At 33.9% G+C, this 9172-nt stretch overlaps 1 non-coding gene across 1 annotated transcript; it reads right to left on the reverse strand.

Annotated features, from left to right (window-relative positions):
- Positions 1–8844: 8844 nt before the first annotated feature.
- Positions 8845–8951, reverse strand: LOC137760416 (U6 spliceosomal RNA). Its single transcript, XR_011073359.1, has one exon. It is a non-coding gene; the product is annotated as a U6 spliceosomal RNA (small nuclear RNA).
- Positions 8952–9172: the final 221 nt, after the last annotated feature.

Genomic DNA, 9172 nt, shown 5'->3' on the forward strand with positions numbered 1-9172 from the left:
GAGTTTCTTTCTTTTTGAAAAGTTGAGGCATTCATAGAATGAAGCTCAGATTAATTTTTACTTCAGGTCACTCCATTTTCATTTAATGAAGTGACATGCCTCCCTTAACAGGTTTTAACACCATTTATGTACCATCTCCAAATAAACAGATCCTATTTGTGGAATCATTAGCATTAGAAGGATCTCTGATCAATCTATGTAACTCTACCATGAACACAAAGATCAACTGCTACTTAACATAGGTAGGGAGACTCTGCATTCATTTTGACTTTATTTGCTTTAAAACTATATCTTTCAAAGTACGATATGATGCTATTATGAGTTACAAAATTTTTTTTTTCCTACCGCAAATCAATAAAATATGTAGAGTCTACACTTTCTCCAGGCTGCAGGTTGCTTATTTATAAAATGAAAGACTTAAAAAATGCCCTCTAGGGATATTTCCAGGTCTAAAATACTGTAATGTTAATTACAAATCATAGCATTTTCACCATATATGACCTTAAGAAGAAAAAAATTTCTCATCCATTCTTTAAATGCATTAAGATCAAAAAATATATTTTACTAATATACAATATTATATTTGCATTTTCCTGTATTAATTCCACCACATTTAAAGCATGTTTTAAAATTCAATATATGACTTAAAACTAGATCTCTGTATAAATTGGATTATTCTCATGGGCCTCACTAGAAAAAATGAATTAAAAATTAACATTTTATAACGTTACTAATGCACATGTATCATTTAAGGTAGAGTGTCAAAGTAGGTTGCTTTCACTACAAAATACCCCATTAATATAAAAACATCAAAATGTAGTTTATAAAATTATTTGTGTACTGAACCCTTAATCCAAGGGGAAAAAAGTCAATTTGTTATCCTATCAGTGCCTTTAATTTAAAACATTTATTTCAACTTCGATGTTTCAGTACATATCTACTGTATTAGTTTCCTATGACTGCTGTAATAAATTAACAAAAACTTGATGGCTTAAAGCAAAAGACATTTGTTCTCTTTATGATTTTGGAGACCAGAGTCAAAAACGAATTTTATGGGGCTAAAATCAAGGTGACAGCAGGGTTGTTCTCCCTACATAAGGTCTAGGGGAGAATTCATTCCTTGACTCTTCCAGCTTCTGGCGACTGTAGGCATTCTTATTCAGTCCAATATCTGCCTCTGTAGTCACTTGGCTTTTTTTCTATCTCAAATCTCCCTCTGGCCCCTCTTATAAGGACACTTGTGATTGCATTTAGGGTCCACCTGGATAACTGAGGATAGTCTCCACATCTCAAGATCCTTAACATTATACATCTGCAAAGTCTTTTTTTTTTTCCATATCAGCTAACATTTTAGGGATTAGGACTTGGGAAGGATTTTTTTCAGCATACCACATTTATTTTCCTAGAAATTAGAGTTTATTTTCATCAAACTCGACACTGATTTACAATCCACATAATAATGACTCTGGACCTTCCAGACAATCATCCACTAGTTACACGTGAGCCTGAGCTGTTATAAACTGAGTGTTGACAATTTGGCATATTTTTGGTCACTGTATTTTATGGAGTACACATCCTTCAGATAAAGAATTGAGCTCAATTTCGCCTTTGGCTTAAAGTATTGCTTTAGATTATAAACTCAATGGGAAAAAACGCAAAATAATAGGGCTTTTCTAGGAGTGATTGCTTCAGTGTGAGGTACAGGATGACATGCCATACATGTATTTTTATTCTGATTTCATGGAAAACGAACCACCTATGCCTCTTTGAAAATAAACAGGTGTCATATACAACAAAGCTGTCCGATTATGAAACACTTACCCACACTTGTAAATTGCTTGGAGGGTAGGGTAAACTGTTGTCAGATCTTGAAACAGGAAGAAAATGTCAGAGCAGACGATAGTAGAATATGGGGTGAAAAAAAAGGAAAGAATTAGAATTACCAGGTTGAAAAATATAAAAAACAAAAATTTAACTTTGAAATTTCCATCCAGTGGTTTATTAAGAAGCCATGTGAATCCTTGCTATACTAAGGCTACTGTGAATTTTTAGCAATTCTTAGGTGACAGAAAGGTGGGTCCATACACAGAGTTACATTTTAATAGAATTAGTGCGGCTTGTTCTGAAATATGATAGAGTGAGGGAGAGGAAGAAACAGAGGGAGAAGGAGAGAGAAGAGAGAAAAACAGGGGAAAGAGAAATTAGAGCAGAGTTTACTTGTCTTAGAATTATTTACATCTAACAAGACCACTTAGAGTAAATGATATTTATAAACACAAGATCCCTAAATATACACAGAAAGGTAAATGTGGGTATTTTCCATAAGGTTTCTTCTCAGAGAGGCCTTTCTTTTCCTGACCACCTTATCAACATTTCCAGCCACATTTCTCAACATTTTAAATTCCCATTTTCTAATTTATGTTTAAATTTTTTGCAATAATCACTGTATAACATTCAAACTATATGACTTAGTTATCTTATTTATTACTGTCTCCCACAATTGAATGCTAGCTCCATAAAGGCAGTGTCACTATTGAAAACTGTCCACCACATATAGTACTCCACCTGCCAAGAATAATATACCCTAACAAGTAGAGATATATAGATTTTTAATGGAATAAATAGCTTGGCTATTTAATTAATACTTCTGCAATGAAGAATTTATTTTCTAATTAATTGTTGAAATGTGTGTCTTTGTATAAACCAGCAGTCCTCAACCTTTTTGGCACCAGGGACCGGCTTCATGGAGGACAATTTTTCCACGGACCGGGGTGGGGGTGGTGTGGGAGTGTGGGGTTGGTTTGGGGATGATTCAAGCACATTACATTTATTGTGCACTTTATATCTATTATTATTATTACATTGTAATATATAATGAAATACACAACTCACCATAATGCAGAATCAGTGGGAGCCCTGAGCTTGTTTTCACTTGCCACTCACTGATAGGGTTTTGATATTAGTCTGCAAGCAATTGATTTATTATGATCTCTGTGCAGTCAAACCTCTCTGCTAATGATAATCTGTATTCGTAGCTTCTCCCCAGTGCCAGCATCACTGCCTCAGCTCCACTTCAGATCATCAGGCATTAAATTCTCATAAGGAACATGCAACCCAGATCCCTTGCATGCGCAGTTCACAGTAGGGTTCGTGCTCCTATGAGAATCTAATGCCACTGCTGATCTGACAGGGGGCGGAGCTCAGGCGGTAATGAGAGCGATGGGGAGCGGCTGTAAATACAGATGAAGCTTCACTAGCTCGCCCGCTGCTCACCTCCTGCTGCACAGCTCGGTTCCTAACAGGTCATGGACCGCTACCAGTCTGTAGCCTGGGGGTTGGGGACCCCTGGTATAAACTATCTCTCAAGCTGGTCTTTAAAATACAATGAACTTCATTAAAAAGCAAGTAAGTATGATTGGATTATATAATATTATTTGACTTTTATCATAGTCAGGAAACTGAAGACTAAATGCATATTAACCACTCAATAAAAAAGCACCTAGACCTAAGTTTGAACAATAAATTAAAATGTAGGGGCTTCCCTGGTGGCGCAGTGGTTGAGAATCTGCCTGCCAATGCAGGGGACACGGGTTCGAGCCCTGGTCTGGGAGGATCCCACATGCCGCGGAGCAACCAGGCCCGTGAGCCACAATTGCTGAGCCTGCGCGTCTGGAGCCTGTGCTCCGCAACAGGAGAGGCCGTGATAGTGAGAGGCCCGCGCACCGCGATGAAGAGTGTCCCCTGCTTGTCACAACTAGAGAAAGCCCTCGCACAGAGACGAAGACCCAACACAGCCAAAACATAAATAAATAAATAATAAATTAAAAATGCATATTCTTAGAAAAAAATGTATATAAGTGCTATTTCTATTCAAAAGGCATCTTCCTATTATGTATGTTATATCATAATATTTCTAAGATAAGAGGAATACTTTCTTATTTTTTTCATTGAAGTTGGTTGATTTACAATGTTGTGCTAGTTTCAGGTGTACAAACAAAGTGATTCCGTTATACATACATATATATCTATTCTTTTTCAGATTCTTTTCCCTTATAGGTTATTACAAAATAGTGAGTATAGTCCCTTGTGTTATACAGTAGGTCCTATCAGTTACCTATTTTATAAATAGTAGTGCATATATGTTAATCCTAAATTCCTTATTTATCCCTCTTCCACCTTTCCCCCTTGGTAACCATAAGTTTGCTTTCTATGTCTATGGGTCTATTTCTGTCTTGTATATAAGTTCATTCATACCTTTTTTTTTTTTTTTTCTTTTCTAGATTCCACATATAAGCAGTATCATATTATATTAGTCTTTCTCTGGTTTACTTCACTTAGTATGATAATCTCTAGGTCTATCCATGTTGCTGCAAATGGCATTATTTCATTCTTTTTTTATGGCTGGGTAATATCTCATTGTGTGTGTATATATACCACATCTTCTTTATCCATTCATCTGTCGATGAACGTTTAGGTTGCTTCCATGTCTTGGCTATTGTAAATAGTGCTGCAGTGAAATTTGGGGGGCATGTATCTTTTCAAATTATGTTTTTTTTCTAGATATATGCCCAGGAGTGGGACTGCAAGATCACATGGTAGCTCTATTTTTAGTTCTTTGAGGAACCTCCATACCATTCTCCATAGTGGCTGTACCAATTTACATTTCCACCAACAGTATAGGAGGGTTCCTTTTTCTCCACACCCTCGCCAGTGTTTATTATTTATAGACTTTTTGATGATGGCCATTCAGACTGGTATAGTTTTGATTTGCATTTCTCTAATAATTAGTGATGTTGAGCCTCTTTTCATGTGCTTTCTTATTTTTAAATCCTAGTATCTTGTTCAGTGCATATCATGTAGTAGGTGTTTAATACATATTTGTAAAAAAAAATTGAAACATCTTGATGAGATATAATTCACATACCACTCGATTCACCCATCTGATGTATACAATCTAAAGATTTTTAGTAATCAACAGAGTTTTAAATTATCACCACAATCAATTTGTACATTTTATCATTCCCCAAAGAAACCCTGTACCCTTTAGCATAACCCCACAACCCCTCTAGCCCTAGTAAAACTGAATCTACCTTTTTGGTCTATAGATTTGCCTATTCTGGACAAGTCATATAAATTGAATCATATAATATGTGACTTTTTGTTTCTGGCTTCCTTAATGTAGCATGATGTTCTCAAGGTTTACCTTGCTGTAGCATGTATTATTATTTAATTCCTCTTTATTGCCAAATAATATTCTATTGCGTTCTTCCATTCCTCCATTGATAGGCATTTGGGATATTTCTACATTTTGGCTATTATTAATAATGTTGTTATAAACATTGGTGTGAAAGTTTATGTGTGAACATGGTTTCAATAATTTTGGGTATAAGCCTAGCAGTAGAATTATTGGATCATGGTAAGTATATGTTTATCCTTTCCATAAACTGCCACAATATTTTCCAAAGTAACTGTGCCATTTTTCAATCCAACTAGCAATGTATGAAAGTCCCAATTTCTCCATATTCTTGCCACTTAACTGTTCTCTGTCTTTTTCGTACAGCTATCCTAATGTGAAATGATATCCCATTGTGGATTTGATTTGCATTTCCCTTTATAGCTGAAGATGTTTGAATGTCTTTTCATTGTCTTTCTTTTTCTAAAGGTTACTAATCAACTGATTTTATTTTAATTTTTCCAGTTTCACTGAGGTATAGTTGACATATAACTTTGTATTAGTTTAAGACGTACAACATAATGATTTGATATTTGAATATACGGCAAAATGATAACCACAATAAGTTTGGTTAACATCAATCACCTCACATTATTTGTCTTGTTATTTGTGTTACAATTATTTGTCTTGTGATGAGAACTTAACTATAGTCACAGTGCTATATACCACATCCCCAGAACTTATTTATAACTGGAAGTTTGTACCTTTTGACCACATTTACCCACTTCCCCCATCCCTCCACTCCCCACTTTTGTCAACTACCAATCTGTTCTCTGTTTCCATGAGTTCAGGTTGTTTTAGACTCCACATATAAATGAGATCATATGGTATCTGTCTTTCTTTCTCTGACGTTTCTCTTAGCATAATGCCCCTTTTATGTTCTTATTGGTAATTTACTGAGTATTCTGGAAAAATGTCTATTCAGATCTTTTGCCCATTTATTAATTTGGTTATTGCCCTTTTGAGTTGTAAGAGTTCTTTTTATATTCTAGATACAACTCCCCTGTCAGATATGTGATTTACAAATAATTATCCTATTCTGTGGGGTGTACTTTAATATCTTGATGGTGCCCTTCAAAGTTATGTGGTGTTTTGATTTTGATGAAATTCAATGTATTTTTTTTTTTTGTTACATGTGCTTTTGGTTATATATCTAAGAAGCCATTGGCTAATCCAAGGTCAGAAAAATATATGCTTGTTTTCCCCTAAGCATTTTCTAGTTTAGTTCTTACATTTCAGTCTTTGATTGATCTATTTTGAGTTCAATATTTGTATATGGTGTGAGGTAGTGGTACAACTCTATTCTCTGAATGCAAAAATCCAGTCATTCTGGCCAAATTTGTTAAAAAGACCACTCTTTCTGTATTGAATTGCCTTGGCGCTCTCATTGAAAATCAAATAATGTATGACAGTACCACAATATCTTGATTACGGTGACTTTGTAGTAAATTCTGAAATCAGGAAGTATGAATACCTGAAATTTGTTTTTATCCTTCAAATTGTTTTGGCTATTATGAGTCTCTTGAATTTCCATATGAATTTTAGGATCACATTTACAATTTCTGCAAAAATTGCCAACTGTGATTTTGATAAATATTGCATTGAATCTGGAGATCAAATTGGAGGTTATTGCCATCTGAACAAATTTAAGTTTTCTGATTAATGACAACTGAATGTCTCCCTATTTTCTGGTAGTTTTCAGAATATGACTTACATTTCTTCTGTTAGTTTATTCCCAAGTATTTATTTTCCTATTTTTATTCTTGTTGATGCTATTATAAATGGAATTGTCTCTTTCAATTTCACTTTCATATTTTCCATCACAAGTATATAGAAATACAATTAATTTTGTATATTGATCATGTATCTTGCAAACTTACTAAACTCACTTATTAATTCAAGAGGATTTAGTGGATTCCTAAGATTTTCTAGCTATAAGATTATATTATCTGCAAAGAGACAGTTTTACTTCTTCCTTCCTAACATGGATGTTTTTTATTTCTTTTTTTTCTTACATAATTGTCCTAACTGGAAGAATCTTCAATACAGTGTTGAATACAAGAGATGAGAATGGACATTCTTTCCTTGTTCCTGCTATTATAGCAAAAGCATTCAACTGGTAACCATTAAGTATGATGTTGGCTCTGGGCTTTTCACAGACACATTTTCACTCTGTTGATAATGTCATTTGGTGGTATAGTCCAATTTGTCTATTTTTACTTTTGTTGCCTGGGCTTTTGGTGTCATATCTAGGAAATCCTTTCCAAATTCAACATCGTGAAATTTTCCCCCTATTTTCTTCTAAGAGTTTTATAATTTTAGGTCTTGCCTTTAGGTTTTTGACTTAAATTTTGTATTTTGTATAAAATAAAGGTTCAATTTCATTCATTGTCTCGTAAGCAAGCTGGAGTGAGGACAGCTGGATGGACAACATTTTTGGTGTGCCATGCCTGAGGTAAAGCCACTACTCTATCAGTGGAGACTTAGTGGAAGAACGAAACCCCTAAGCTTTTGATCATACTCTCTAGGAATTTAGGCTTTGAAATTGGATCTGAGGAGCAGAGCACATGTGCATGAAATGCTGACAACTTGCAATTCTCAGGGTGATAATGTAGCTCTCAACTTTAAGCTAGAGAAAGAGGACGTCTTACATTTTTGGTTACACCTGCTTGGATTGGATTTTCTAGCATTCTGAGCTGAGAATGAGAGAGAAGGTGTGAACTGTGTTTCAAATGATACAGACTCTTGCTATTCCCTTTATGTTTTAGATTTCCTTGAATAAATGTTTATATATTTGTTGTATACACTTATGGAAATATCTGGAGACCTTAATTTTTTAAATAATTTTAACCAATTATACTTCTTTCACTGGAGAACAGAGCTCTTCACGCTACCATTCAAATGTATACATACTTGTTAAATTGTTTAAATAAAAATCCTTATCATTTAAACAGCGTTTTTATAAAGCTAATTATTAATACACTTTCTTTAATAAAATATTAGATTCTTTATTGCTATTTTGTCCTAAAGAAAACATATATACTGAACTTGCTGTACCTTCTCATTTTGGGGATGAAAACACATTAAATTTTACTTCTGTGGGTTTCAATGCCCAACCACATATCTAAAGATATGTTGAAAAATTGCATTTATGTTATAAAGATACATAGTACTACTAATTATCAAAGTTATATTGAAGAGAATTTATAGGGCTGTTTCATACCAGCACCCCTTTAAAAGTAAATTGATAGCAATCATTTTACATGAAAATCAATATAAATTACATAAAACAGTAATAAAAATGAATAATCAATATATTAATTTTATAAGTATGTATGGCAACATTTCCACATGTGTCTCGTCTACCTCACTTATGGACCTGAAATTAACTATCCATACTTGCAGAACCAACATTAGGCAGTTAAGAAAAGTATGGGCTCTGGAGTCAGACCTTTGTTTTAAGTCTGGCCTTTTTTTTTTTTTTTTTAAATTGACTTACAATATTGCATTAATTTCAGATGTACAGTATAGTAATTTTTTTTTTTTTTGCAGATTATATTCCATCATAGGTTATTACAAGATATTGGCTATCATTCCCTGTGCTATACAGTAAAAATATGGAATGCTTCACAAATTTACATGTTATCCTTGCTTAGGGGCCATGCTAATCTTCTCTGTATTGTTCCAATTTTAGTATATGTGCTGCTGAAGTGAGCACAGTCTGGCTTATTTGAACTAATTAATTTAATTATGTTTAAATCTAGGTTAATTTTGGTTTGAATAACTTAACTTCTGAATGACTCAGTTTTAATATCTACAAAATGCAAGTAATAGCACTAACTCTGTGCTTTTCTGATGATTAAATTACTTAAGCATATATAACACCTAGAATGTGCTTATTATTTTTAAGTGCTTAATAAATGGAAGTCATTTTTGTTG

Source organism: Eschrichtius robustus, chromosome 2 (assembly GCF_028021215.1).
Source record: "Eschrichtius robustus isolate mEscRob2 chromosome 2, mEscRob2.pri, whole genome shotgun sequence".
Taxonomy (NCBI): Eukaryota; Metazoa; Chordata; class Mammalia; order Artiodactyla; family Eschrichtiidae; genus Eschrichtius; species Eschrichtius robustus.